Source organism: Periplaneta americana, chromosome 1, assembly GCF_040183065.1.
Source record: "Periplaneta americana isolate PAMFEO1 chromosome 1, P.americana_PAMFEO1_priV1, whole genome shotgun sequence".
Taxonomy (NCBI): Eukaryota; Metazoa; Arthropoda; class Insecta; order Blattodea; family Blattidae; genus Periplaneta; species Periplaneta americana.
In genome coordinates, this window is record NC_091117.1 from 20,065,623 (window position 1) to 20,093,528 (window position 27,906).

Below are 27,906 nucleotides of genomic sequence, written 5' to 3' on the forward strand. Positions count from 1 at the left end.
CAATTGTATTCAATTAGAATTAGAGTCTGGCTGGGCGGAAGAGAAGGCCTGCTGGCCTTAGCTCTGCCAGATTAAATAAATAAATTATTATACCTATGCCAACGCTGACAATTTTTTCTGACAGATAATCTTAAAACGCGAGTTTCTATGCCATCCTAATATGGGCGACATAAATGGTTAAGTGGTAATGTGGTGCAAAATAACCTAAAAAAATAAACCTTGTTTGTTGCTGTCAAAGGAAAAAAAGAAAGAACGAAATAACAGTGTGTCTACTGAAAGTTTCAGCGATCTGAGAAATATTTCCAGCGGAATTTGAAGAAATACTTCTTCAGCTGAGCATAATATGGATGCTTCATCACACTCGAACAATTACTGAAACAAACTCACAGCATAACAACTTATTTGGTGAGTGACATTATTTTTCATTAATAATTATGATGATATTTGCAATTTGGGAAAAGGAAATTGTACCAGAACAATGGAAGGAGTCCATAATCGTACCTATTTTTAAGAAGGGGGACAAAACTAACTGTAGTAACTTTCGAGGAATATCACTTTTGTTGACGTCGTACAAAATGTTGTCGAATATCCTTTTGAGAAGATTAACTCCATATGTAGATGAAATTATTCGGGATCATCAGTGTGGTTTTAGGTGTAATAGATCGACTATTCATCACATTTTTTGTATTCGATAGATATTGGAGAAAAAATGGGAGTATAAGGGTACAGTACATCAGTTATTCATAGATTTCAAAAAGGCATATGACTCGGTTAAGAGAGAAGTTTTATATAATATTCTTAATGAATTTGGTATTCCCAAGAAATTAGTTCGATTAATTAAAATGTGTCTCAGTGAAACTTACAGCAGAGTCCGGTATAGGCCAGTTTCTATCTGATGCTTTCCAATTCACTGCGGGCTAAAGCAGGGAGATGCACTATCACCTTTACTTTTTAACTTTGCTCTAGAATATGCCATTAGGATAACAGACAGGGTTTGGAATTGAACGGGTTACATCAGCTGCTTGTCTATGCGGATGATGTGAATATGTTAGGAGAAAATCCACAAACGATTAGGGAAAACGCGGAAATTCTTCTTGAAGCAAGTAAAGCGATAGGGTTGGAAGTAAATCCCGAAAAGACTAAGTATATGATTATGTCTCGTGACTAGAATATTGTACGAAATGGAACTATAAAAGTTGGAGATTTATCCTTCGAAGAGGTGGAAAAATTCAAATACGTTGTAGCAACAGTAACAAATATAAATGACACTCGGGAGGAAATTAAACGCAGAATAAATATGGGAAATGCGTGCTATTATTCGGTTGAGAAGCTTTTGTCATATAGTCTGCAAGTACAGGCTTATAAATTTCATTATATAATCCGTTGGGATATGAGGTGGGATACGATGGTAGAGACTCGATTAATCTTGCTCAGGATAGGGACCAATGGCGGGCTTATGTGAGGGCGGCAATGAACCTCCGGATTCCTTAAAAGCCAGTAAGTAAGTAAGTAATTATAATGATGATGATAATAATAATAATAATAATAATACATATATTATTATAATACATATATTATTATATATTATAAATATATTATTATTATTATTATTATTATTATTATTATTATTATTATTATTATTATTATTATTCACATAAATGATACAGTAACGATTTTTAATATCAATATATTCCTAGCTGTTAAGATTCAGGTTAACCTGAGCAGGTGGCAACCCTGCTAAAGTCGAACTGGCCACTAGCACATTATAGATAGCCGTTTCGGCAATATAAATAAAAGGAGCATATGTTGCAAATGCATCTCTCTGTGGGATGCAACAGGAGAAAAAAACGACAGAGGAAATTTCCAGACTTGTTGGGGCCGGCTGTCTACAGCTTGTAAACAAGTTTATGTGACGGCGGCCTTCCCGAGGACAGGTGAGTAGGCATTCCTCTTCCAGGTCGAGTAGCTTATGCGCAAAATGCTGTTGCGTCAGCAGCGGTTCGTGTACATAAATTACTATATAATGGACTCCCGCAAATTCTTTTAAAATTGCAAAACAATTTAGAAAAACGGGCTACAATAACTAGTAAATAACTTACTCACTGGCAATTTTATGCGGCATCACCTTTTAACTGTAGGGGATATTAAGGGACGTTGCCATGATAAGACCACCGCTTGCATTGGGTTATCTTATGATTCACTTACATTGAAAATTATTTAATACTAGCTTAAATTACCCGGCGTTGCCCTGGTTTTAAATTTTGATCTATTTCTAAATAAACTGTTTGTTAGACTTATCGGAGACCTCGGCAAGGGAACTATATAAAACCAAAACAAACCATATTTACTTATGTTTTCTCCTCTCTAGTGACGAATATTAAAGAAAGTGCCACTAATATCCAAAGAAACTGACTAATCGAAATAATTCCATCTCACCTATGAATAGAGTTTTAACAACATTAAGACCTTATGCTACAGGGATATTTAAGATATTTAACGTTGTGATTGGTGATAATATTTATCGTACCACGGCATTATGCATTATTAAGCCTTTCTGCCCACAATATATTTAATTTCCTTCAAGGTCAAACTACAATCTGTAACGGATGGATTCTATCAAATACATGGATTTCGGGTGTTTTGCAGTATAACGGAGACTTTACTCATCAGAATTCACTCTCCTGGAGAAGGCAATGTAGAACACTACCACAACAGAAAATCATATTTTTCTATAAACGGCCAAGTCATTAGTGACCATAACTTATTAATAAGAGACGGGTTAACAGTAACAGTAAAATAGGCTCTATATTATTATTGCAATATTATAATATTGTAATATTATCACAAATATTACTATAACTTATAATAATTGCTTAAAATCGATTGGCTATAATAGCAATACGTGGGATAAAAACGTTATCATCTTTCGTTTTTCCAGTTAATATTGCCACTCATATTACGTTTCGCATGAATTTTTGACACAAATTCTTGTTAGTGCATAATTTTGGTGAGTCAATATTTCGCAATAGTAGGTCTACTATGGCTATTCAATATTAAGTAAATTATGTGGTAGCAACTTTGTAGTTTCAAAGAATTCTAGAATTCAATTGGATAAAACAGTCTGCTCACTATCTACAAAACTGCATCGAGGAATTCATAATACGGTCCTGGACTGCGTAAAGATACTTATTGCATGAATTATCTAGTTTTAGCCTTCATGATGTGTAACAACAATGTAATTTAATTTCGTGCTAAAATTTTCAAGGCCTCGTGAAAGTCTACGTTGAATACAACAGACAATAATAAAGAACGATTGACTGTAGAAGATTTTGCATTTTAATATAATACATGAATATTTGATCTATTTATTTTTATTTTTATATATTTAATTAATTTAACTTCCATTTGCACAATTTTAATGTAGCCTATGTTCTTCTCCTGGTTATGAAGGTTAAATGTGCAAACTTTGGCACATATCGGTCAAAGCGTGTAGATTTGTATAGAGAACATACACACCCACATACATACATACATACATACATACATACATACATACATACATACATACATACATACATACATACATACATACATACATACATACATACATACATACATATATACATACATACATACCCACATTCAATTTTATATATTAAGATAGGGTATCTACTTATTCATAGAAAAAATGGCAACAATTTACTTTAGCTGATGGTGCCATTTCTCAACAACATTTATTCAGAACTCCTTGATTTGACTTGGACGTACAAACTACAAAAATGACAGACCAATCCATTTGTACACCTGGCTCGCTGGCTTTACGAGAGCTCAGGTCTGTACATTTAGGAACGCTTTGACCCATTGTATTCATCATCATCATTGGCTCGACAACCCATTGAGGATCCTAGCCTTCCTCAGAATTTTATTCCAGCCATCTCTACTTCTGGCCTTGACTGTCCACATTCGTACACCAATAAAGTTGGCATCTTCATATACATTAAATACTATGTATTAGCAAATATCAATTTGCAACAAATGATAAATCGTACGATTGAGAAACTTTAAATAAATTTATAATCTTGAACTGATTTAACCGAAAATCAAAATGAATTGTAAGATGTTGTAGTTTCCATGAAAATAAATAGGAGGCATTGCTTTCGGAATGACCCTGCACCTTAAAGTCGTACGTAAGTACTAACTAAATAACATGATAATTATTGCTTTCCGCTCAATTTTAGTAGTTTCTATGTATTTCAGAAGTAAAATGAAGGAGTTTTGAATAAGATTTGTCGAGAAAACGCGCCGTCAACTAAGGTACTTAATTACCTAAATAATTTCAATATAATATGAAATTATGACTTGGTCCAGGAAAGGTTCAAGTCCTCTGTTGAATTAATAGTCTTCTTGCAGGCAGTTCTGTCATTTAATTGCTTTCTAACTAGTTAATATATCGTTCGGTATTACTTTGTTAGATGTTTATCATTTAATTACCTCGTTTGTTAATTTAAAAATTATCTTTTTACATTGCCGCTAGAGCTACTGCATCCCAGTAAGCAGCTTGTAAAGCATTTTAAAAGCGTAATGTCGATTTAGAATTGATTTTAAAACATTCCATTTTGTCGCTTCAATTATCACGCTGTGTATATTTTTGCATATTTTATTATGTTGTCAGACTTGCAAATGACTGAATTGCGTATTTACATTTACTTATAGTACGTAATGGTTTTCTTATTGTTTGTCACTCTCTTAATGTGAAATAAGGCAATTGTATGTACATTGATCATTGCTGTATTTGTGAAGGTACAATTAGTTTTATTTCTACACGAATTCACTTCAAAAGATCTCTGCTGTCAGATGACACAGTTTATATTCATTGAAGAGATCTCATGAAAGATAAAGTCACCGCAGAGCGTTGAGGCCACAACTGCTGCTTCAAAAACCGCCAAAATTATCCATGTTTGTTTATTGGCTTGACTTTCAATGAGACACATTTTAATTAATCCAACTAGTTCCTTGGGAATACTAAATTCAATAAGAATATTATACACAGATATCATTTTATTTTTACTTCAATTATTATTGTACCTGAGTCTTTTAATGTACTTCACTCCCACCCCCTCTACTAGTAAACTTCCAACCGTCTTCCACACAGAACCAAGACCGCGTATGCAGTACTGAGTTAGTGAGTATAGTACGTTCCAGAAATATGTTCGCGTTTTCCAGTCACGAAAGAGCTTTCAATATTGATGAAAGAGTAATGGAACGGAGAAAAATTCTCTCCGGCGCCGGGATTTGAACCCGGGTTTTCAGCTCTACGTGCTGACGCTTTATCCACTAAGCCACACCGGATTCCACCCCGGCGTCGGAAGAATCGTCTCAGTTTCAAGTTCCAACTCTTAGGTTCCCTCTAGTGGCCACCCTCTGCACTACGTCATAGATATCTATGAACCTAGGACCGAAGTCCACACATGTGCTGAGGTGCACTTGTAATGGGTGACTAGTTGGCCGGGATCCGACGGAATAAGCGCCGTCTTAAATCACGAAGTGATTTACGCATATCATATATATTATTTTAATGTACCGAAGTACATATGATATTTCCATGCAGATATTCTGCGTCATCATACGATGAAAGAGTAATGGAACGGAGAAAAATTCTCTCCGGCGCCGGGATTTGAACCCGGGTTTTCAGCTCTACGTGCTGACGCTTTATCCACTAAGCCACACCGGATTCATCGTATGATGACGCAGAATATCTGCATGGAAATATCATATGTACTCCGGTACATTAAAATAATATATTTCAATACTGAATCATATTTTCGCACAATTTACTGTCGTCCGTTTGCCTACGTCGCATCCCGGTTTCCCCCACCTGTTTCTGTTCGCCCCTCTGTAAAGTCTAGTAGCTGGGCTGTCTTAGCTCTTTTCTGAAAACATTAATTTCTGTTAGGAATTGGACATCTACGTAATATCATACAACTGTTTAAAATAACTTAAATAAAAGGGCCTCGTTAAGTAATTAACTGTCACGTGATTTCTCCCCCCCCCTTTCTACGACCCTGCGACAAAACCACTTGAACGAACAGCAGACAGCATTTCTGAGTAATTTTTATCTTTTCGGATCGGGACGATTAAATTTGCAGAACGTAAGGTACTCTTTTATAGAGTAGGTATAGAATTATTTCAACATGAGTTACTCGTACGAAGGATGAAACTGGTAATTGGAATTAGGTACAATAGTCTATAGTGCGATAATATGCACAAAAGAACTAAAGCCTGTATCGAAAAGAACGGCCACCATTTTCAAAAATGTGTTTAAATATCCATATTATGATTATTTTTCAATTTAACTTCATTCTCTATATTGTATGATAATATGCTGTAACAGTACAATATACACTGCATAATTAATATGTCCGAATGGATAGCTCAATTCGAGAATAAAAACACTCACTGTTAATACAGTACTATATTTTGATTAAACAAAAACCTAATGAAAATTATCAAACTCAAAATTGCGGTATTTCCTAATTTACATAAATGGATGAACTACTTTTCTTCCCTCCTATACCTTGTAAAGTGATTTGTATTTTACGCCAGTCCTGGAAGGGGGAGCAAGCGGTGTTTCCGGTTCTTGACCTTTAATCCAAAGATATAGCCAGGTTAATATTAAAAATATTAATAAAAATAAAATGATGTCCTTGTATAAAACTTCTTTGTTCACCGAGTCTCAAAGATTAACCCACTGAAATTAGTTACATGAATTACTGTTCAGTCTGTAGATGAATAATATACTATACCAGCAGAAAACAGCGTCTGTTTTTGTGCATTCAGCTCCGTTAACAGAGGCAGAGTTCCAGTTTCACGGGAAGTTGTGTTGCAATATTTGAATGATATGAATGTCGCTGACCCGCCTTCATTAACCTACTGGCCGATGTCGTGTTTATGCTTTATTTCCAAACTTTTGTGAATAGTGGAAGACTCAGCCATTTCTCAATCTACTAGCTAAATGTTTACCGATAAAGGGGCCGGATATATCTAAGAGAGAGAGAGAGAGAGAGAGAACGGTAGCCAAGTACGAACATAATTTTTGTAGAGTACTTCCGTTGCCCATAGTGATAGCTCTCTTTTTCTCTGCTTTATCTTTGAATAGCTTGTGCAATTTAAAACATACATTAAACATTACCAACTGGCTACCGGCTGGAAGGACCTGGATTCAATTCCCGCTGGTTGCGGGATTTTTGTCGTTGCCAAAACTTCTAGAACGGCCCCCGAGGTTCATTCAGCCTCTTGTCAAAATGAGTACCGGATGTTGCCCGGGGGTAAAAGGCGGTCAGAGCGTGGTGCTTACCACCCAGCACTTCGTTCGGCGGTCTTGCCTTAGCCTTCGAACATCACACCTGCTACAGGAGTGAGTTACTCGACTCCACTCGCACTGTGAGAGGACAAAAAACTTTTTAGTGTACAGACTTGCACCTTCCGCCGTTTCTTCTTCCGATCCTGCAGTCAGCTTCTCCAACGCCTCTCCCTTCCCCCCCCCCTTTATGTGTAGCTATTAGGTTACGCCCATTTTTGGCTTTTTCCCCTTAAAATTTTCCAGAGCTCCTTCAGTGGAGCAGCGCAATTCGGAGTGAGACGAGTGGCCAACAAGCTTGGAGCTCACATATTCAGTTTTTCTCAGCCCCAATTTCATTTGTAGGGACGCGTTTTCACGTACCTTTTAATGTTTCTCCCATTTTGTCTCATTCATTCACTCATTCATTCATTAATACATTCATTCATTCATTCGTCCAGTCATTCATTCATTCTTTCATTCCTTCATTCATTCGTTCATTCATTCATTTATTTATTTATTTATTCATTCATTCGTTTATTCACTCATTTTTTCGTTCATTCATTCATTATTTCGTTCATTCATTCATTTATTCATGCGCTCATTCATTCCTTCGTTCATTCATTCATTAATGCATTCATTCGTTCATACATTCATTCGCTCATTCATGCGCTCATTCATTCCTTCGTTCATTCATTCATTTATTCATTAATTAATTAATTCCTTCATTCCTTCGTTCATTCATTCATTTATTCATTAATTAATTAATTCCTTCATTCTTTCGTTCATTCATTCGTTCGTTTATTCGTTCATTCATGCATTCATTCATTTATTCATTCATTCGTTCGTTTATTCGTTCATTCATGCATTCATTCGTTCATACATTCATTCGCTAATTCATTCGTTCGTTCATTCATGCATTCATTCATTTATTCATTCGTTCGTTCATCATTCGTTCGTGTATTCATTCTTTCATTCGTTCGTTCGTTCGTTCATTCATTCATTCGTTCGTTTATTCGTTCATTCATGCATTCAGTCGTTCATACATTCATTCGCTCATTCATTCGTTCGTTCATTCATGCGTTCATTCATTCATTCATTCATTTATTCATTCGTTCGTTCATCATTCGTTCGTGTATTCATTCTTTCATTCGTTCGTTCGTTCATTCATTCATTCGTTCGTTTATTCGTTCATTCATGCATTCATTCGTTCATACATTCATTCGCTCATTCATTCGTTCGTTCATTCATTCATTTATTCCTTCATTCGTTCATTCATGCATTCATTCGTTCAGTCGCTCATTCATGCGCTCATTCATTCGTTCGTTCATTCGTTCCATGATTCAATCATTCGTTCGTTCATTCATTCGTTCATTCATGCATTCGTTAATTCATTCATTCATTCATTCACGGTGCCTACCACTTCTCATTCTGGTGCCGAGATCTACCTCCATGACCCCCAAGCGCCTTCATGCTGTGTAAAGTGGATAAAATTCATGTTCTGGGAATAATACGTTAATTAAGTAGTAAAATATCGCTGCACTCGAAAAGTATTGGGGATAAATTTGAATAAGGAACAAAAAAAAGTTTCCTTTCCAGGCAGGATTCGAACCACGAAAGTCTTAGTTACCAGTCTATCATGCTCTGGAGTGAACAAGGCTCTGAAATCAGCTGCAAGGGTCGGTCCGGTTTTTTGCCACAACTGTACATGGTTGTTCATTCAATCAATCAATCCTTTATTAATGTCATGAGCAACAGTTCGTTGCAATAGACATAAAATGTACTGAATTACGAGAGATGTAAAATAATATTTGACATAAAAACGATGAATACAACAATACAAATGAAATAACAATACTTGTAATAATAATAATAATAATAATAATAATAATAATAACTTACAAATGGCTTTGAAGGAACCCGCAGGTTCATTGCCGCCCTCACATAAGCTCGCTATCGGTCCCTATCCTGAGCAAGATTAATCCAGTCTCTATCCTGAGCAAGATTAATCCAGTCTCTATCATCATATCCCACCTCCCTCAAATCCAATTCCGAGGCTTTAATCTATATTTTAAAATTCTAAATCCATCGCACTTATCTTCAAAATAGTAATTCATGTTATAAAGGATTCTCGTTTTATAGGTAATTTATCCTTTCAAATGCCTTTAACTTCAACTTGTTTAAGTATTTTATAACTTATTAAACATTGTTATAGCTATAGAATTGAACCATTTTTTACACTTACTTAATCTAACTCTTCTGAAAGACAATAATTATAGGTTGTATTATAGTGGTGAAGTTCTGTTTTAGGGTGAAAAGTATACGCTAACGTCTCCAACTTCGCCGAGGGACATGAATACTTGTAAGCAGACTTCGTTGAATTGCCACACGGAGCATCCAATCAGGTTGCCGATGTACGGTAGTATAGAGTAGGTGAGCGACCACCCGGTCTCGTAGTATAAGCAGTTCATGTTAAGAGTTGTGACCGGTCCAAATAGATAGAGCAGCTACAGCTAATGTATAACTATGTAAGCACTTGTTTTTGCATTACTGTGGTTGGAATAGTCAAAGCTTAACATTTGTTCAGTGCAGACAAGAATTCAATCAAACATACTACAATGAGAGTGTTGCTGTTACAAATAATTGCCCCTGGAATATCCTTACCCCCGCAGCCAGTCTTGACCCGTTGGGGAACGTGGTTGGATGCTGTTAATTATTATGCAGAACATTACGGCAAAATATTGGAGGTAATTGATGGATTGGATAGCACAGACAGTTCCGCTGTTGCAGCTGTAAAAATCACTGCCTTCTGAACAGCTATTGGAAGATATTTTGTTCATTGATTCTAATTTTAAAATCGTGTCCAAAAGCATCATCCTGTTAGAATCGTCTAAACTACAACTATCAGAAACCCTTAATATAGCGGATAAAGCATCACAAACTGTTATCAAAAATAACAATTCACTAATTTCAGAAAAAGTGAAATGTAAGTTGAGAAACATTATTGCTAAAAATTCTGCCTATTCACAACTTCGTATTACAAATGATGTACCATCAGGTCACGACAAGACATCTGCAGTTGGTGTACTAAAAAGTAGTGACTTTCCGTTCTTCAAATATGTAGGCCTACGTATTACATCGTGTGATGTTGAACGTACATTTTCCCAAAATAAAAACTGTTTAAGTGACCATCGGAGGAGGTTACTTTGCAGTCGCTCAAAATGTACGTAACTCTTCACTGCAATGTACATATATAATATATCTCACTATAAAATAATTGTGTATTTACATGTTTAGACATTTCCTACTTCAGTGATCATTCATTATATTTCTTGAATGCAGGATACAGGTTTTATTGTAACCGTAGTATATTGCTCAGTGTTTACATTAGAGGCATACTCCATCCGTTGCACACCCCCTTCCCATACAATCTATACCGCGTGCGCAGTAAACCTTGCGATTCTCGTGGCAATTCCACGAAGTCTACTTGTAAGGTATGTATCCTATTTTATTTTCCACCGTCACTAGATTGTACTATTAACAGTAGAATATAACGCAGCACACTGACGTCGTTTACATTCACAGTATGTCTGTCTGCTATGTTCAAGGAACTGTATACTGGGTGTTCAGTTCAAAATGTGTCTTGGCTCGCTGTATGCCGTCATGTGGCTAGCTGATGAGCCTAGAGAATTCAATCTTCCTACACTTCCGCAGGTCAGGTGTATAATCTAAGAGGCAGAGAAGTTGGCTAGCAAGTACGGCGTTCATTCTGAAGAGTACGTGCCGATACGTACGGTAACGCCGGTAGTGGCAGGAATGTGAACTGTTTGGAAATACGTACTGTCGGGAAAAGGGGGAGAGGGTTAAGACGATTACTTACGTATTTGTTGACATTAACTTCGACGGTCAACATGGACACGGAGCATTTGATTTGTGTTGTGGAATGTTACCGTACGCAACCGATGATAACAAATACCCTGCGTACGACTTGCCGGCGCAAAACACAGTTCGAAAGAGGTTATGGTAGCACACAGACCGTACAGACCGCCATCTGTTGCTATGACGTTCAAGTTATACCGTGCACGTTCTCAAGTTCAGATTGAAGAACGCCTTAAATAATAGGCAACTTCTCTAACATATAAACTGAAACTCGCTTCAAATCGGTGACCCAACAACAGTGACGTCATGACACACTTTGAAATGAACACCCAGTAGTTAAGGTGTGTGTACATTGGTTGCTAAAGTGTCCCGGATCCTAAGCCTGCTGATAACGTATATTCCCGCTAATATCTTAAAATTTACTTTTTGCGGCATGGCAATAACTGCTTTCTCTAATGGCAAAATAAAGTGACTTCTGAATTCCAATCGGCTTCAACAATGAAGTTACTAATGAAATGGTAACTAGGGAGTTTGTTATTAATAAACATAAACTAGACCTACAATTTTTATTATAGCACATTCATTACATGTATGTCGTACTATTTCTGCTCAAAATTTATTCGTAGATTTCAGTTATTGTGTCATTATTTAAACAAATTATTTTGTTTCCAAGGAAATTGTATTCACATTGACATGTATACTATAATAAAATACAAATAAATTGAGTAATTAAAGGAAGAAAATTTCATCTAAATAAGAGGATTCGGGGAAGGATGCAAGAATGCTTGTAGCATTACCGGGCTGAATGGCGATACCAATGCCCTGACGTAGATATTGACTGCTTCGAGGGTCCCCAGAAAGCTGCACTAAACTTCTGCCTATGGTGGAGATGAGAGCTTTGGCTTCACTACACTATGATCCAAACGTTTCAACCTCAAAAGGGACAAAAATATAATTATCTGCAAGATGTTTATATTTATGGTGTTTACTCACAGCGGCACTTTCTGCTGCAGATCCTGGTGTCTTAGAGGTTGAAGACAGATGAGAAGGGGCCAGTGTATCCACACATGTGGAATCCCAAATTTAGGATTTGCCTACACGCCACGGGACTAGAGTCAGACCATCGGGTCTCTTGCCGTCTGAACGGCTGATCCCGGAAGGTTCTAAGATGGATGGAATCCCTGAGGATGTTAATGCTCTTTTAATGATGTCATTGAGCGATGAATGACGAGAGAGACGCCCCTTACTCATGACACAACTTAAGGCATGGTGGCCATAAGAATCTACAATATTGCCACAGATACATTTATGAATGTGACAGATTTTGCAACCGAGGCGTAAAGCCACGGAAACTTTGAAGGATCTGGGATCCATAAGGGTACCGATGTTAGGGGAAACCCTGAAACATTTTGTTGGAGAGGCTTCTAATTAAATGTAGTTTTCGTTTTCGTTCATTAATTTCAAGAAAATCTTCGTTTGTAATAAGGAAAGAGAAAAAGTGAGAGATTTTTGGGTGAGTACAAATTCACCCGCTAAAATATTGCTACAATATCTGCAGCCAAGATCTGAAAGGCTGAGATTGTATTGTTTTAATGCTCCACTTTATAATTTATTCTCGGATGTTGAATAAGGAAAAACACAAGAATTCACAATCAGCATTTTCAGCCTCGGGACATCTGAACACTCAGCACGCTGGGTGGGGCTTGCAGGTCCAAGCTCAAGTGTCCGCCGAGTCGTGAGGAATGCCTTAAGGAGGAATTCGAATATATTTGCTTAAAACATAAAGCGTAATATTTCAACAATCCTACAACTACAGTTCTCGATACAGGATTGCAAGGGGAGGCTGATAGATTTTTATTGAAAACATCAGGCCAACAATTTTGGTAGACCACAAGATCCTGAAGTTTGGAAAACAGAATATTTTAAATAAGAAATATAATGCAATATTATAATAAAAGAAATAAAATATAAGATCTCACTTACTTACTTATGGCTTTTAGAGAATCCCAAGGTTCATTGCCGCCCTCATATAAGCCCGCCATTGGTCCCTATCCTGAGCAAGATTAATCCAGTCTCTACCATCATATCCCATCTCATATTCCAACGGATTATATAATGAAATTTATAAGCCTGTACTTGCTATTTTGGAAAAGGAAATTGTACCAGGACTATGGAAAGGGTCCATAATTGAGGACATCACCCCAATAAGGCGTATATAGCAAAATGTAGTTCTGATATAAACTAATTTCAATATTTGTAAGCTGTCAGGTTCACCATAGTTGCGTCGAAAAAGTTTTTCATTACTTTTAAATAGTTTCGAGGATATTGAAAACAAAATTATTGAAACATAGCAGCAAAGAGTATGTTCTGCTATTAGTAAATAAATAAAATATGGAACTCTTATACGCCCTTTTTCCGGCGACAATATGTTTTAGTACTGTTTTTAATTATTCTGATGTTCTAGGTGTCTAACTTTGCATGAAAATTAATTATATATGGGAACATCTCGTACATTATTAACAATTTTGTCTTAAAAAAGTAAAATAAAATAAATTCAACAAAATTAAATATACATTTACCATAACATCTATACTAATAATAAATCTGTAGCCGAAATTTTTCTGGTAATTTTCGATTTTCCAAAAATAATTGGTCCTAACATATATAATTAACCACCCTGAAACCGAAAATCGCTTTTTTGAAATTTTTGTTTGTATGTATGTCTGTCTGTCTGTCTGTATGTTTGTTACCTTTTCACGCGATAATGGCTGAACCGATTTCGATGAAAATTGGAATATAAATTAAGTTCGTTGTAACTTAGATTACAGGCTATATGGCATTCAAAATACATTATTTAAAAGAGGGGTTATAAGGGGGCTTGAATTAAATAAATCGAAATATCTCGCTTATTATTGATTTTTATGAAAAATGTTACATTACAAACATTTCTTTAAAAATCATTTCCGATAAGTTTTATTCTTTCAAAATTTTTATAGGACTGATATTTAATGAGATAAATGAGTTTTAAAATTAAAATAACTGCCATCTAAGATCGTGTAATGAAATAAACAAATGACTTCGTCTATAAGGGGCCTTGGACAGCAACAATCGAAAGCTATGAGTCATAGCCTACAGAAAATGTTTCTGTGTTTGTATGAAGCAATATCGGAAACTAAATTAACCGATTTGTATAATTAATTATTATTTCACCATTGGAAAGTGTAGTTTCTCTGTATGGACATAATGCTATAATGTTATTACAGTAACTTCTGAGTGAATTGAGGACAGGTAAGGTTAAAATAGCTTCTTATGCACAGAAAACTTGATAGGCTATTCTGTGTATTCGTTTCCTGTATTTCTTAAAATAATGTTTATCTCAGAGAATTAACGAACAACGAGAGTGTATTGATTTAGTATGCAGTAATAATATGTTAGCTTAGCATTTCATTATTTTATAATCCAAATTTTAACTATGCTCAATTGAATCGAGTTAAAATACATAAAATACATATGCATTAAATGCAATGCAAAAAATTTTGGGTAATAAGCCAAGCAGATTATGTTGCCCTGTTGTAAAATAAAATTTGTTCCTCCTGAGATTCAAGAGCCCCCATAACAAATTGAAAACTTACTTATCGGGGTACATCCGTTATCAACACACTTTTTATATAATATAATATAATATAATATAATATAATATAATATAATATAATTTAAGTTATTTAAGTTATTTGAAGGGTTCAGAACCATAGTGGGCCAAGCGCCATTTACTGAATACGTAGAAAACAAGAGTTAAAATTAAGTTATTACCATAATTCAATGGAAACATATAACAAGTAAAATAAAGTATACACATTAAATGTAAATGATGTCAATGTTCATTGAACTATGGATGCATGTAATAAAAATTAAGAAACATGTTAAAGGAATTGTCATTGCACCAAATGAGTGCTCTCTGGACCAAAATGATCGCATTTTAATTATTTGGATGCAATTTAAATTAAGTAGCATATTAAACGATTTATCCTTCTATCAAACACGAATATTCCCTGGATCAAATGTCCTATTTTAATTATGTAATTATTTTATATTTATTTCTAACGGGTGCAGCGGAGCGCACGGGTACGGCTAGTATTAAATAAAAATATTGAATAATTACACAAGCAGGCCTACAAAATAACATTACATTTTTAGTTTATGGTTTTCTTGTTCTTATGTCTTTTTCTTCTTTATGCATCATCACTATTGTTGCTAGAGTCATCTTCACTATTGTGTGATGATGTCCCGGCTTTATTCGTCAATGAGTTCAGCCAACTTTGGCCATCTTCATCTAAAAACTGCAAGAGGTCTCTTAATTCTTTCTCCCTGGAGAGTTCCTAAGGCACTGGGTTCATTTGTGTTGCACTCAAAAGTTTCAGCGACATTTCAATTCCCGTCTCCCAAATGTTGAAGGAAACAAATGCAGATTAAAAGGTACAAGCTGAAAGTACTCCTGATGTACTGTATTGCACTTATTTTTACTTTTGTACCATGATTTTATGAGGACGATTTAAGTGTGTACCCCTTTTATCATTGAGGATGTTACCTGAAACCAGTCTATTCTGAACTGTTGTTAATCGTTTCTCTGAAATTTGCAATAGACTCAATAGAAAGTTTCAACACACATCAATATGTTTTACCCCATTACAGAAAACATATTTCCACACATTATCCCTATTCTTGAAAGACTGAAGCTTCTTAGTTTTTAGATTCACTCTTTCAAGGCAAGAAGTAATAAAATTATATTGTTCTAATTTCGAATCCATGTCCCAAAAGCGTTTAAAAATAGAGAGTTGATCGTCCTTTGATATTGCATGTGTACACATTTTCATACATCATCTTCTTACCGGTGTAAATAACTTCTTTTCCATTTCCTTTCCTGTACAAGTTCTGTATGACTTGCCACTATTTCTATTTATTTTCCTTTCTTCTGTTTTCCATTTAGTTTTGTTCACAAGCTTCTTTTTTTTCCTCACATTTTCGGTCATGATTCACTGCTGCAACTGACAACCTGAAGTAGGCTTAAACATCGAATATTAGCCAACTACAGTACGGCTTGCAACAGCACGTGAGTGCGACTGCCGCTGTAGTATATGCGTTCACTTGTTCAACGTAAACACGTAACATTGTGTCCTGTGTTACGTATTGAAGCTAGACTTACGAAAATTTACTACAGTGTACTATACGCATTCAACTATCTAATCTCTTGATCGTCGGAAAACGTGCGTATAAGGGTATACGCCGTTATTCGTGTGAAGCAAGTCCCCACATTGCCGGCTGCGCAGAAGATACGACTGGACCCAAATTGAAGCGATCGCTCGCCGCCATCTTGGGGCCGTGACGATAGCGGACGGAAATCAATGCTGATAGAACGCAATCGTAAAACAAACTAAGATTTATTACTACGCAACATAAAAACAACCAAACATGAGCCTAAGAGTAACAAGGATAAAGACAAATATAAATAGTAAAACGTAATTACCTGCATTCTTGTGGTATAACATCAAATAATCAAAGATATTAATCCTGCAACTGTCAGTCAATAATCGTCATCTTTGTGACTTGGGGGTATTTCTATTTACATAATTCATCATATCCGTAGGATGGGCTTCCTGAAATATATTTCAATAACCGAGTGAGAACATTAACTTAATCTTGCACATCGTGTGCATCTTGCGGTCGTGAAAATAGCGGACGAAAAGTAATGCTGATAGAATGCAACCGCAAAAGACACTAAGATTTATTACTACACTATAAAAAAACAACCAAATATAAGCTAAAAGAGTAACAAGGATAAAAACAAATATAAACAGTGAAACGTAATCACCTGCATTCCTGTAGTAGTCTACAACAGCAAAGAAACTGGAACTGTCAGTCAGTAATCGTCATCTTTGTGAACAACAAATATTAAGCTGTTATGCTAAAACTGTCAATTAAAAATTCTTGTCTTCGTGATTAGGCCTATTCATATTTACACAATTCATCAAATCTGTACCGATGGCGTTCCTGAAATATTTCATTAATCGAGTTAGGACATTAACTTAATCTTGCACACTGTGTGCATTTTGCTTAGGCCTAATAATAAATATTTCAATAAACAAGGAAATGCATCAACTGTTACTATTAAAACGAATATGTGCAAGAATGTCAAAATATTGTAACTAGGCCATATCTAGATAGTATGAAAATACTTAACCAGATTTATTTTGCATTCACCTATTGATTCATAAATAAAATTGATTTCGTATGCAGTTGTATGCAGCACAAGAGCACACGATGGTTTCACTTATAACATGATTAAAATACTATATAAACACTATATGTATAGGCCTCATATGTAGCACAATAGTAGGCCTACACTGTGATTTCACGTATATCACAGGAGAACGATTCATTTAAACTATATAAACACTATATACACACACACTATTGATTAAATTAATACGCACTTACTCCTAACACATTCAATAATACTGAATAACCTTCTATGTTATTTCAAATTAAGCGGAATTGTGATGTAAACATATTGTAGTCACATGGCTCTCTGCCCCAAGATGGAGATGCGCGAAAGTGTTCAATTTTTGGTCGAGGAACAGCGCTCGTAGTAAGTCTAGGTTAAACTATAAAACGTCTTTGGTGTGAAGTCCTCAATTGCATCTATCTCATTAGTGTCAGAGTTGTAAGTTCCGAAACCGGTTGTGGTGCTAGAGACGTCCAGTCGGAGCGTGAACTTGCTTATGTCTGTGGAAGCACCGGAGCACGCAACGAGTTACAGCGGAGCGCTCCGCTCCGTTTAGGCTGTGTCTGACAACGCTGATTCTATCTTTAAGGAGGAGGAAAAGGCTAACTATAATAACTTTAGAGAAATACCACTTTCATTGACGTCGTACAAACTTCTGACCATTATCATTTTGAGAAGGAAAATTAACTCCATATGTAGATAAAATTATTTGGGGTCGTCAATGTGGTTTTAGGCGTAATAGATCGTCTATTGGTCAGATTTTTTGTATTCGACAGATATTGGAGGAAAAAATGGGATTATAAGGGCACAGTACATCAGTTATTCAGACATTTCAAAAAGGCATATGACTCGATTAAGAGAGAAGTTTTATATGATATTCTTATTGAATTTGGTATTCCCAAGAAACTAGGTCGATTAATTAAGATGTGTCTCAGTGAAACTTACAGCAGAGTCGTATAGGTCAGTTTCTGTTTGATGCTTTTCCAATTCACTGCAGGCTAAAGCAAGGAGATGCATTATCACCTTTACTTTTTAACTTTTCTCTAGAATATGCCATTAGGAAAGTCCAGGATAACAGACAGGGTTCGGAACTGAACGGGTTACATCAGCTGCTTGTTTATGCGGATGACGTGAATATGTTAGGAGAAAATTCACAAATGATTAGGGAAAACACGGGAATTTTACTCGAAGTAATGAGAGAGGTTTGGAAGTAAATCCCGAGAAAACAAAGTATATGATTATGTCTCGTGACCAGAACATAGTATCCACGCCTGTGGATTAACGATTAGCGCTTCTGACCTCGAAACCAGTGGCCCGGGTTCGAATCCTGGTCGGGATAAGTTACCTGTTTGGGTTTTCCTTCAACCCAATACGAGCAAATGCTGGGTAACTTTCGGTACTGGACCCCGGATTCATTTCACCGGCATTATCACCTTCATTTCATTCACACGCTAAATAAACTGAGATATTGATAGTGTCGTAAAGTAACCCAATAATAATAATAATAATAATAATAATAATAATAATAATAATAACCAGATAATAGTACGAAATGGAAATATATAAATTGGAAAGTTATCCTTTGAAGAGGTGGAAAAATTCACATATCTTGGAGTAACAGTAACAAACATAAATGAACTCGAGAGGAAATTAAACGCAGAATAAATATGGGAAATGCCTGTTATTATTCGGTTGAGAAGCTTTTGTCACTCAGTCTGCTCTCGAAAAAGCTGAAAGTTAGAATTTGCCACATAAAACAGTTACATTACCGATTGTCTTATATGGTTGTGAAACTTTGAGGGAGGAACAGAGGTTTAAGGTGTTCGAGAATAAGGTGCTTAGGAAAATATTTGAGGCTAAGAGGAATGAAGTTACAGGAGAATGGAGAAAGTTACACAGCGCAGAACTGCACGCATTGTATTCTTCATCTAACACATTTAGGAATATTAAATCCAGACGTATAAGATGAGCAGGGCATGTAGCACGTATGGGTGAATTCAAAAATGCATATAGAATATTAGCTGGGAGGCCGCAGGAAAAAATATCTTTGGGGAGGCCGAGACATAGATGAGAGGAGAATCTATATATATATATATATATATATATATATATATATATAATTTGAACTGATAATGGAAATTACGGGAAAACGGCTGAACGGATTTTAATAAATGACCCCTCATTTTGAAGCTTGGAACCCAAAGTTTTTCAGAAAAATAGTAGTTTTCAGTGAAATGTCAATTTTTCAACATAATTTTCCTATTTTCCAAAATCCATCTGTCGTCAGTTTTGAGAACTAGCTAATTGCATTTCAGAATAAAACAAAACACATACTACAGTAAACAATATTACACGAAGGCCATGATCTGCAAGAATGCTGACATATTTAGGGCTCAAATTCAATTGGTTATTAAAAACTTAACTTACTAAAAATAATTTGCAGGTTCGATTTTGTGGTGTGTAATTTTCTGGGTACAGCTGTGTATTGGATATTAAAAACTACAAAACTTGAGGTGGTTCGATGACATTATTACCATTAGAAATGAAATATTATTGTAGTTAATGCCATGATGTGACTATTTTTCATTAATTATACATATTAATGCTATATTGATAATATGAAAGTGAAACGTTTTGGGGTTATTTAAGTAGATGTAGAGAATAACTGAAATTAGATTTTGATTTCTATATTTTACTGAGTGGCGGCTATATAGTATATGTTACTGAAAGCTATAAAACTTACGTAAGATAATAATATTATTAAAAATCAAATATTGTTATAGTTATTAATCAAGTGGGGTTGGGTCTTTTTCATTTATATTTAATGGCGGAGTGGTGTAGATATTTATATCGTGGTTCTCTTCAGTATTGGCTCGAGAGAGAGTATCTTTCATTATTATGGAAGCAAATAACTTTCAGAATGTCTGGTATTCTTCATTGAAAATAAATCTGAAAAATGTTTATTTGAACGTCTAATGAATTTAGTTTGCAACATTTGCTGCACAAGCCACTAGTATTAATATAGATTTGATGGAGGTGGGATATGATTATAGGGACTGGATTAATCTTGCTCAGGATAGGGACCGTTGACGGGCTTATGTGAGGGAGACAATGAACCTCCGGGTTCTCTAAAAGCCAGTTGTAAGTAAGGAATAGCTTAGTTTGGAATTTATAGCTGCTGAAGTGACTTCTTCACAGCTTCTGAATGCGATGTGCTCTTCGCTTTGAGATTCGTTGCTATAGTGTCTGTTCAGAGGCGATGAGATGTTACTATGGTAACAACAGAGTAATGATGATGTCATGATGGCAAGATAAATCGAAATGCTCGCTAAAAACCTATTCCGCTTCGTTTTTGTGTAGCACAATCTCAAAGAGCATCACATTTCTGAGAAATCTTGAGCTCGCCGACTGCGCTATGATTTCTGTAAGAGAAGTAGGTCAGAAATGGGGTTAGTATTTGAACTTTCTAATAGACTAAGACGCATAATGTTCTCACAGGGACCTCGCTAACAATGTCACACGTGACTCCAGTGAACGAAATTACTGCATATGCATATAATATAGTCTTACCTGTGCGGTGAGTTTGCAATTCTTCGCCTCACAAACAACTGTCTGTTTAAAAAGTTCTGTTCTCTGGTTCTCTTCAACAAATCGAGCTAGTTTTTTTAAATGATTTTTTTCTAATGTGAGGTCTTAAGATGTTAAAACTTGTTTGAAAATAATACAGACCCCGAGAAAAACCTCAACTGTTATCTTGTCCGCCTGCGAACCCGGGTCGCCTGCTTGCCAGTCTGGCGCTCTAGAACACGCAGCCACAGCAGGGGCTTATCCATTAAATTGGAAAACTTCATTTCTCACACTAGTTTATTAAACCGTGTCGGACTGTAAAGAAAACAACTATCGCAATGTTCATATTTTATAGCCTATGTTGTACAATATTATAGTATTGTGAAATTTTAATTTTTCTACCAATTCTTTTCTATTGTTCTATTAAAATTATAGCATACTAGTGGCTTGTGCAGCAAATGCTGCTGCAAACTAAGTTCGTTAGACCTTGAAATAAAAATTTTTCAGATTCATTTTCAATGAAGAATACTTGTATTTTTGATAGTTATTTGCTTCCATAATAATGAAACATACTCTGAATGGATTTTTTTAGCCAAATACTTTTTCTTGAACCTATCCAACTTCAGTTTTTGAGTTTCAATGCGAAAACGCAAGTATCAATGTCAGGACGATAGCAGTAGCTATTTCAGGTCATTGTGGATTGTAGGCGAAAGTTAAAAAAATGTCAGGTTTGCTAAGCTTTCGAACAATAGCATTTTCGTATAGCTGCTGCATGTAGAACTTGAAATGTAGAGCGTAAAATCATTTTATCCTACTAAGAGATCTTGCTGAAATGACCTGGAGACTACAAAATTTTCTAGGCCTCTTATTTTATCAGTAAGTAATACCTTTTGATCTTTCCTTAGGAACTGTAATTTTTACGCTCTCTCGAGTCAATATTGAAGAGAATGATACATATCAATATGTACACTACAGCGCCATTAAGTATATGAAAAAGGCCCAACCCCACTGGGTTAATAAGTATAAAAATATTTTATTTTTAATAACAATATTATTATCTTAAGTTTTGTAGTTATATATAGCAGCCACTCAGTAAATTATAGAAATGAAGATCTAAATTAAGATATTCTCTACATTTACTTACATAACCTCAAAACGTTTCACTTTCATGTCATCAATATAGCATCAATATTATGTACAATTAATGAAAAATAGATGCAGCATGATATTAACTGTAATAATATTTCATTTCTAATGATAATGTCATCAAATCACCTCAAGTTTCGTAGATTTGAATATCCAATACACAGCTGTACTGAGAAAATTATTATACACTGCAGAATGAGTTTTTAATAACAAATTGAATTGAGTTCTAAATATGTCGGCAATCCTGCAGGTCATGGCCTTCGTGTAATAGCCTGTTGTTTATTGTAGTGTGTGTTTTGTTCTGAAATTCAATCAAGTCGGCCGTGATTCGATAAAATTAGTTCTGAAAACTGACAACAGATGGATTTTGGAAAATAGAAAAATTATGTAGGAAAATTGACATTTCACTGAAAATTACTACTTTTCCGAAAAACTTTGGGTTCCAAGCTTCAAAATGAGGGGCCATTTATTAAAATCCGTTCAGCCGTTTTCCCGTAATTTCCATTACCAGTTCAAATTATATATAGATAGCCTATTAACCTGTTTTATCCTATAGGATACATAGTCAATTTAAGGGTTAAGTCCAATACAATCCTAATATAGGCTGCTTTATGAAGAGAAGACGAAACTTTGGAATGAAAGGCAACAAACAGTAATATTCTCATAACAGTCTGTTTTCAAAGTCACCTAATATCTAGAAAGCAGATGGTTATCAACTCCTCAGGCTTTCTTAATAATTGACGACCTATTTAAAGAATTTTGGAGACTATGTCTGATCTATTGCTGTTAAGATGACGCGCTACTGAAATTATTCGAATTTTGACAAAATATGTTACCATGTTTTTTTTTTTTTTTTTTTCGTTTCGCGCTTAAATATATACGGTTTCATCAGGAGTATTTTCGTGGAAATTTTATAGCATAGTTCATTCATTCATAATGTTCTGCCCAAGGGCAGGTCTTTCACTGCAAACCCTGCATTCTCCAGTCTTTCCTATTTGCTGCCTTCCTCTTATTCTTCGCATATGATCCATATATCTTAATGCCGTCTATCATCTGATATCTTCTTCTGCCACGAACTCTTCTCCCGTTCACCATTCCTTCCAGTACATCCTTCAGTAGACAGTTCCTTCTCAGCCAGGAACCAATTCCTTTTTCTTTTCCTGATCAGTTTCAGCATCATTCTTTCTTCACCCGCTCTTTCCAGCACAGCTTCATTTCTTATTCTGTCTGTCCATTTCACGCTCTCCATTCTTCTCCATGCCCACATTTCAAATGCTTCTAGTCGTAATGTCCATGTTTCTGTCCAATACAATGCCACACTCCACACAAAACACTTCACTACTCTCTACCTTAGTCCTTTTTCCAAAGGTCCGCAGAAGATGCTCCTTTTTTATATTAAAAGCTATGTATTTTAATTACTGTACATTATACAGACGTGGACAAATTATTATCAAAATTGACGATTTTTATGATAATTCTGTTTACAAAATTTGACTTTTCAATTTAGACTACAGTTGACAATTTTGCATATTTCCATCATTATAGTAGACAGAAATATGCAAAAATGTCAACTATAGTTTAAATTGAAGAGCCAAATTTTGTGAAAATACATAATAAAAATCTTTAATTTTGCTAAAATTTTATAAATATGCAAAAATGTCAATGCAGTCAAAATTGAAGAGTCAAATTTTGTAAAAATATGAAATAAAAATCTTCAGTTTTGCTAATAATTTGGAAATATCCAAAATGTGAACTGTAGTCCAAATTGAAGAGTTGAATTTGGTAAAAATATACAATAAAAATCTTCAGTTTTGCTAATAATTTGTAAATATGCAAAAATATCAAATGTAGTCCAAATTGCAGAGTCAAATTTTCTAAAAATATACAATACAAATCTTCAGTTTTACTGATAATTTGGAAATACGCAAAAATGTCAACTAGTCTGAATTGAAGAATCATATTTTGTAAAAATATATACCATCAATATCAATATTGGTTTGGTTTATTATATATAATAGATCACAGACACATTACATACAACAATTTTACACAAAGATATATTATTATTTAAATACAATTTCTACGTTTTACCTATTAACATATTTGTTTTGTCTTGCACTAGCTTTCAGTTATTGTGCAAGACTCAACTCATTCTAGAATATTGGTACCATCAGTATTGGTTTACCTTCCTAAGATGTACTTCCCTCTTCACTCTGCAATGTGCAGCTAGCGTATCTAAATCATCTCTAATTCTAGTTTCTTCCATACCTCTTTCCTTACAAAAGTATTTATACAGTTCATACAAGCTCTCTCTCGTATAAAAATATATAATACAAATCTTCAATTTTGCTAATAATTTGTCCACGTCTGTAGTAATTTACTTCTATAGTATTTCACTGTTTTCTACAATCCAGTATAGGGTTTTTATTTTTCAAAATAATAAAATTCAAAACGATTTAAAGCATTAAAAAAGTTGTTCTGTAGGCTTATATAAAAGTACAAGTTAAATTACAGCACTCTCAAAGTACGTGACACTGTGATTGCATTTCTTCTTTGAATTTCATTTTCTGTATTTATTTTTATAGCAATATCGTTTATTGACAAATAATTATATCTTTAGTCCCTTCAATGACGTTATAAGTTATCACTAGACGTCGGATTTTTAGGTTCGCTTAGGGTAGGGTTAAACATAGATTCTTCAATGCACCTAATTTTAGGCAATATCATCGTTCGAGAGTTTCTCGTGTTGCATATATTTAGGGATTTTTACTTAAAATTGTTGAAACCTATCCTATTCGAGCCTAAATATCCGTAACCAAGTTCAACTGTACTGCATTTTCTGTGTGCAATCTATAAAACTAAAATTCATCTTATTTATCTGATTGTACATAAAATGTCATTTATGTACAGGTTCTACCAAAAGTTTAAGGACATCCCTTCAAAAATGACGTTTCACTCCTGACTTTATATTTACGTGAAACCCCTTGATCTTTATACGGGGAACAAATGTCTGTGAAAAATGAAGTTTTTACTTTAAACTCGATCTCAAACTGTGAATTATAAAAAAATTCTGTTATGAACACTTATTGAATAATTATATTTTTGTACGAAAAAAATAATTAGGCTACCCCAGAATGGATGTACTTATATTAATGATTTTTGGGATAGAGTTAGATATTATCTCAAGTCATTCTTTTGCATCTCAATAATCTGTCACTTCATGTGCATACTCACTGAATTTCGAGCCATTTTTACTTTTTTTCAAGGAATAAATCTAACCTTTCCACACTTGTAACAAACTCCGCAACTGTTTACTAAAACTGGAGGAAATACGGTAAGCTGATTTACAAGTTTTTACCAACTCCCAATGTTGTAATGTAAATGGCAGTAGCGGTTCCTGATCAATTTTCCGAAAATTTCACATTCAAGAGAGTTTTATAAACTGGAAATTTTTCCTAAATAAAAGAAAAAAACCTGGATTACAATGCGTGAACGAGCTGCCACAAATTTTTAAAATAAAATGTGATAATTGCATAAGAAACATTTTAGATGTGTCTAACTCTATCCAAAAATTAATTGATGTAAGTACACTCATTCTGGAGTAATTAATTTTTTTCCTACAAAAAAATGTAATGTTTCAATAAATATTTATAACAGAAAAATTGTTATATAACCCACAGTTTGGAAGATAGAGAGATCGGGTTTAAAGTAAAAACTTTATTTTTCACAGGCATTTGTTTCTTATATAAAGATCAGTGGGCTTCACATAAGTATAAAGTCGAGAGTGAAACATTACTTTTGAAGGGATGTCCTTAAACTTTTGGTAGAGCCTGTACGTCTTTCGAACAACATAAAAATAATTAGTTTTTCTCTTAATGTGGTGTGGGAGAATCTAAGTTTCACCAAATGGACAAAGGGGCTGTTAAAAGGACAATTTTTAAGACCTAGAAATAGTCGTAATAATATAAACCCGGGAAAAGAACTGGCCACCCTACCCCCACTATCTCCTTACTTAGTTGCCTCATGAGTGATGCCTTATTGGTATCACTTGAAGTTCCAACCAGTCTTCGGACTGTTGAGTTAATATATGTACACAACATACAATATAAACTCAAATTATTTTTGATCTACAGAAAATGCTGCATTTTTTAAAAGCAAAAAACAAAAATGTGATTTTTTGTCGCCTACACTACCCAGTTTCCGTAAGTCACAACTCTTAATTTGATCCTTACGCATGTTCAAAACAGGTTTAAGCCATAGTCGTATTTTGCTACTCAACTTCTAAGAAAAACAATAAACTTTGAATATAAATGTGCAAAAATGCGACCACATTGGACTTCAGAAACGAAAATGGTAATGGAGAAAATGAAATCAGAACTAATCTGAATTTAAATGAAATGCTAATGGCATGGGCAATGTTCAAAAAGGTATTGAGCAATAGATGTTCAGGAATTGGTTTCAAATAGTTGGTACAATTCATGTAAGTTAAGTGAACAATTTCTTCTAATTGATTTATATAATTCCATCGCATACTGTGAATTGTGAGCGAAGATTTAGTTGCATGAATTTTGTAAAAACTGGAATTAGAAACCGCCTTTCAGTAAAAGAGTTAGCACTCTGCTAACAAAAAATCTTGAAGGGCCTATTAGTAAAAAATTTCAATGTTTAGAGTGCCCATAAAATAACGTACTTTAATGTGAAGTAAATTCAGCAGTAATTGATTCTAAACATACCTACGTCTAATGATTTACTTACAACAAATTCCACAATTTGGGACATCTGGCCGAAATCTACGGCTGACCACTACGATCCAGAATACAAAGCAGAGGTTAAATGAAAAATATAATATGACTGCGGAGAGAATACGGAACAATGATAAATTTAAAAATAAAGTACAATTTGATTTCGGAGAAACATGAGATGAAAATACATTGAAGAGTAATGAAATGAAGTGAAAAAAATACATAGTATATACAAGTGATTGTGTAAAATGGATAATGAATCTCTCAATACCATTAGACATATTTTGATAATGTCCTCATTAGAAAATTTAAGAGAAAGGAGAATGGTTTATCTAGAGTGTGATAAGCTGGATTGAAAGTAATAAAACTCCAAGAAACAAATTACATAGCTTTTTGTTTCTGCATACTTTATTAATTTCATCTTTCTGCTCAATTATTTATAATAATAATAATAATAATAATAATAATAATAATAATAATAATAAAAATAATAATAATGATGATTTATTTAACCTGGCAGAGTTAAGGCCATACGGCCTTCTCTAACACTCAATCAGGAGTAAAACTGCGTTACAAAAAACACTACAAATTTACAAAGTACACTACAATTTTACACATAAAACTGAATAAGATAATAATAATAAAATGTAAACAACAAGTAAGTAGAAATCAGACATAATATATAACATACAGAAAGAAAGAAAAAAGCATAATAAAATGTGAACAGCAGGTCAAAATAAATGAGACATAGAAAGTATAAAGTATAAAAAAATAAAACAATTAATAATAATAATAATAATAATAATAATAATAATAAATAAGAATAGTAGTAATAATAATAATAATAATAATAATAATAATAATAATAATAATAAAATACTGCAATACAAAGCATACAATGAATACAATATTTTTAAGTACACACAGTAATAATAATAATAATAATACTAATAATA

At 34.4% G+C, this 27,906-nt stretch overlaps 1 protein-coding gene across 1 annotated transcript in view; it reads left to right on the top strand.

Moving 5' to 3' along the window:
• The first annotated feature begins 1,915 nt into the window (after positions 1–1,915).
• cv (twisted gastrulation BMP signaling modulator crossveinless) overlaps positions 1,916–27,906 on the top strand; it is a 56,569-nt gene continuing 30,578 nt past the window's right edge. Inside the window, exon 1 of the mRNA XM_069843042.1 lies at positions 1,916–1,934. The gene's annotated coding sequence lies outside the window, so the exon portion shown is untranslated. The remainder of the gene's footprint in view (positions 1,935–27,906) is intronic.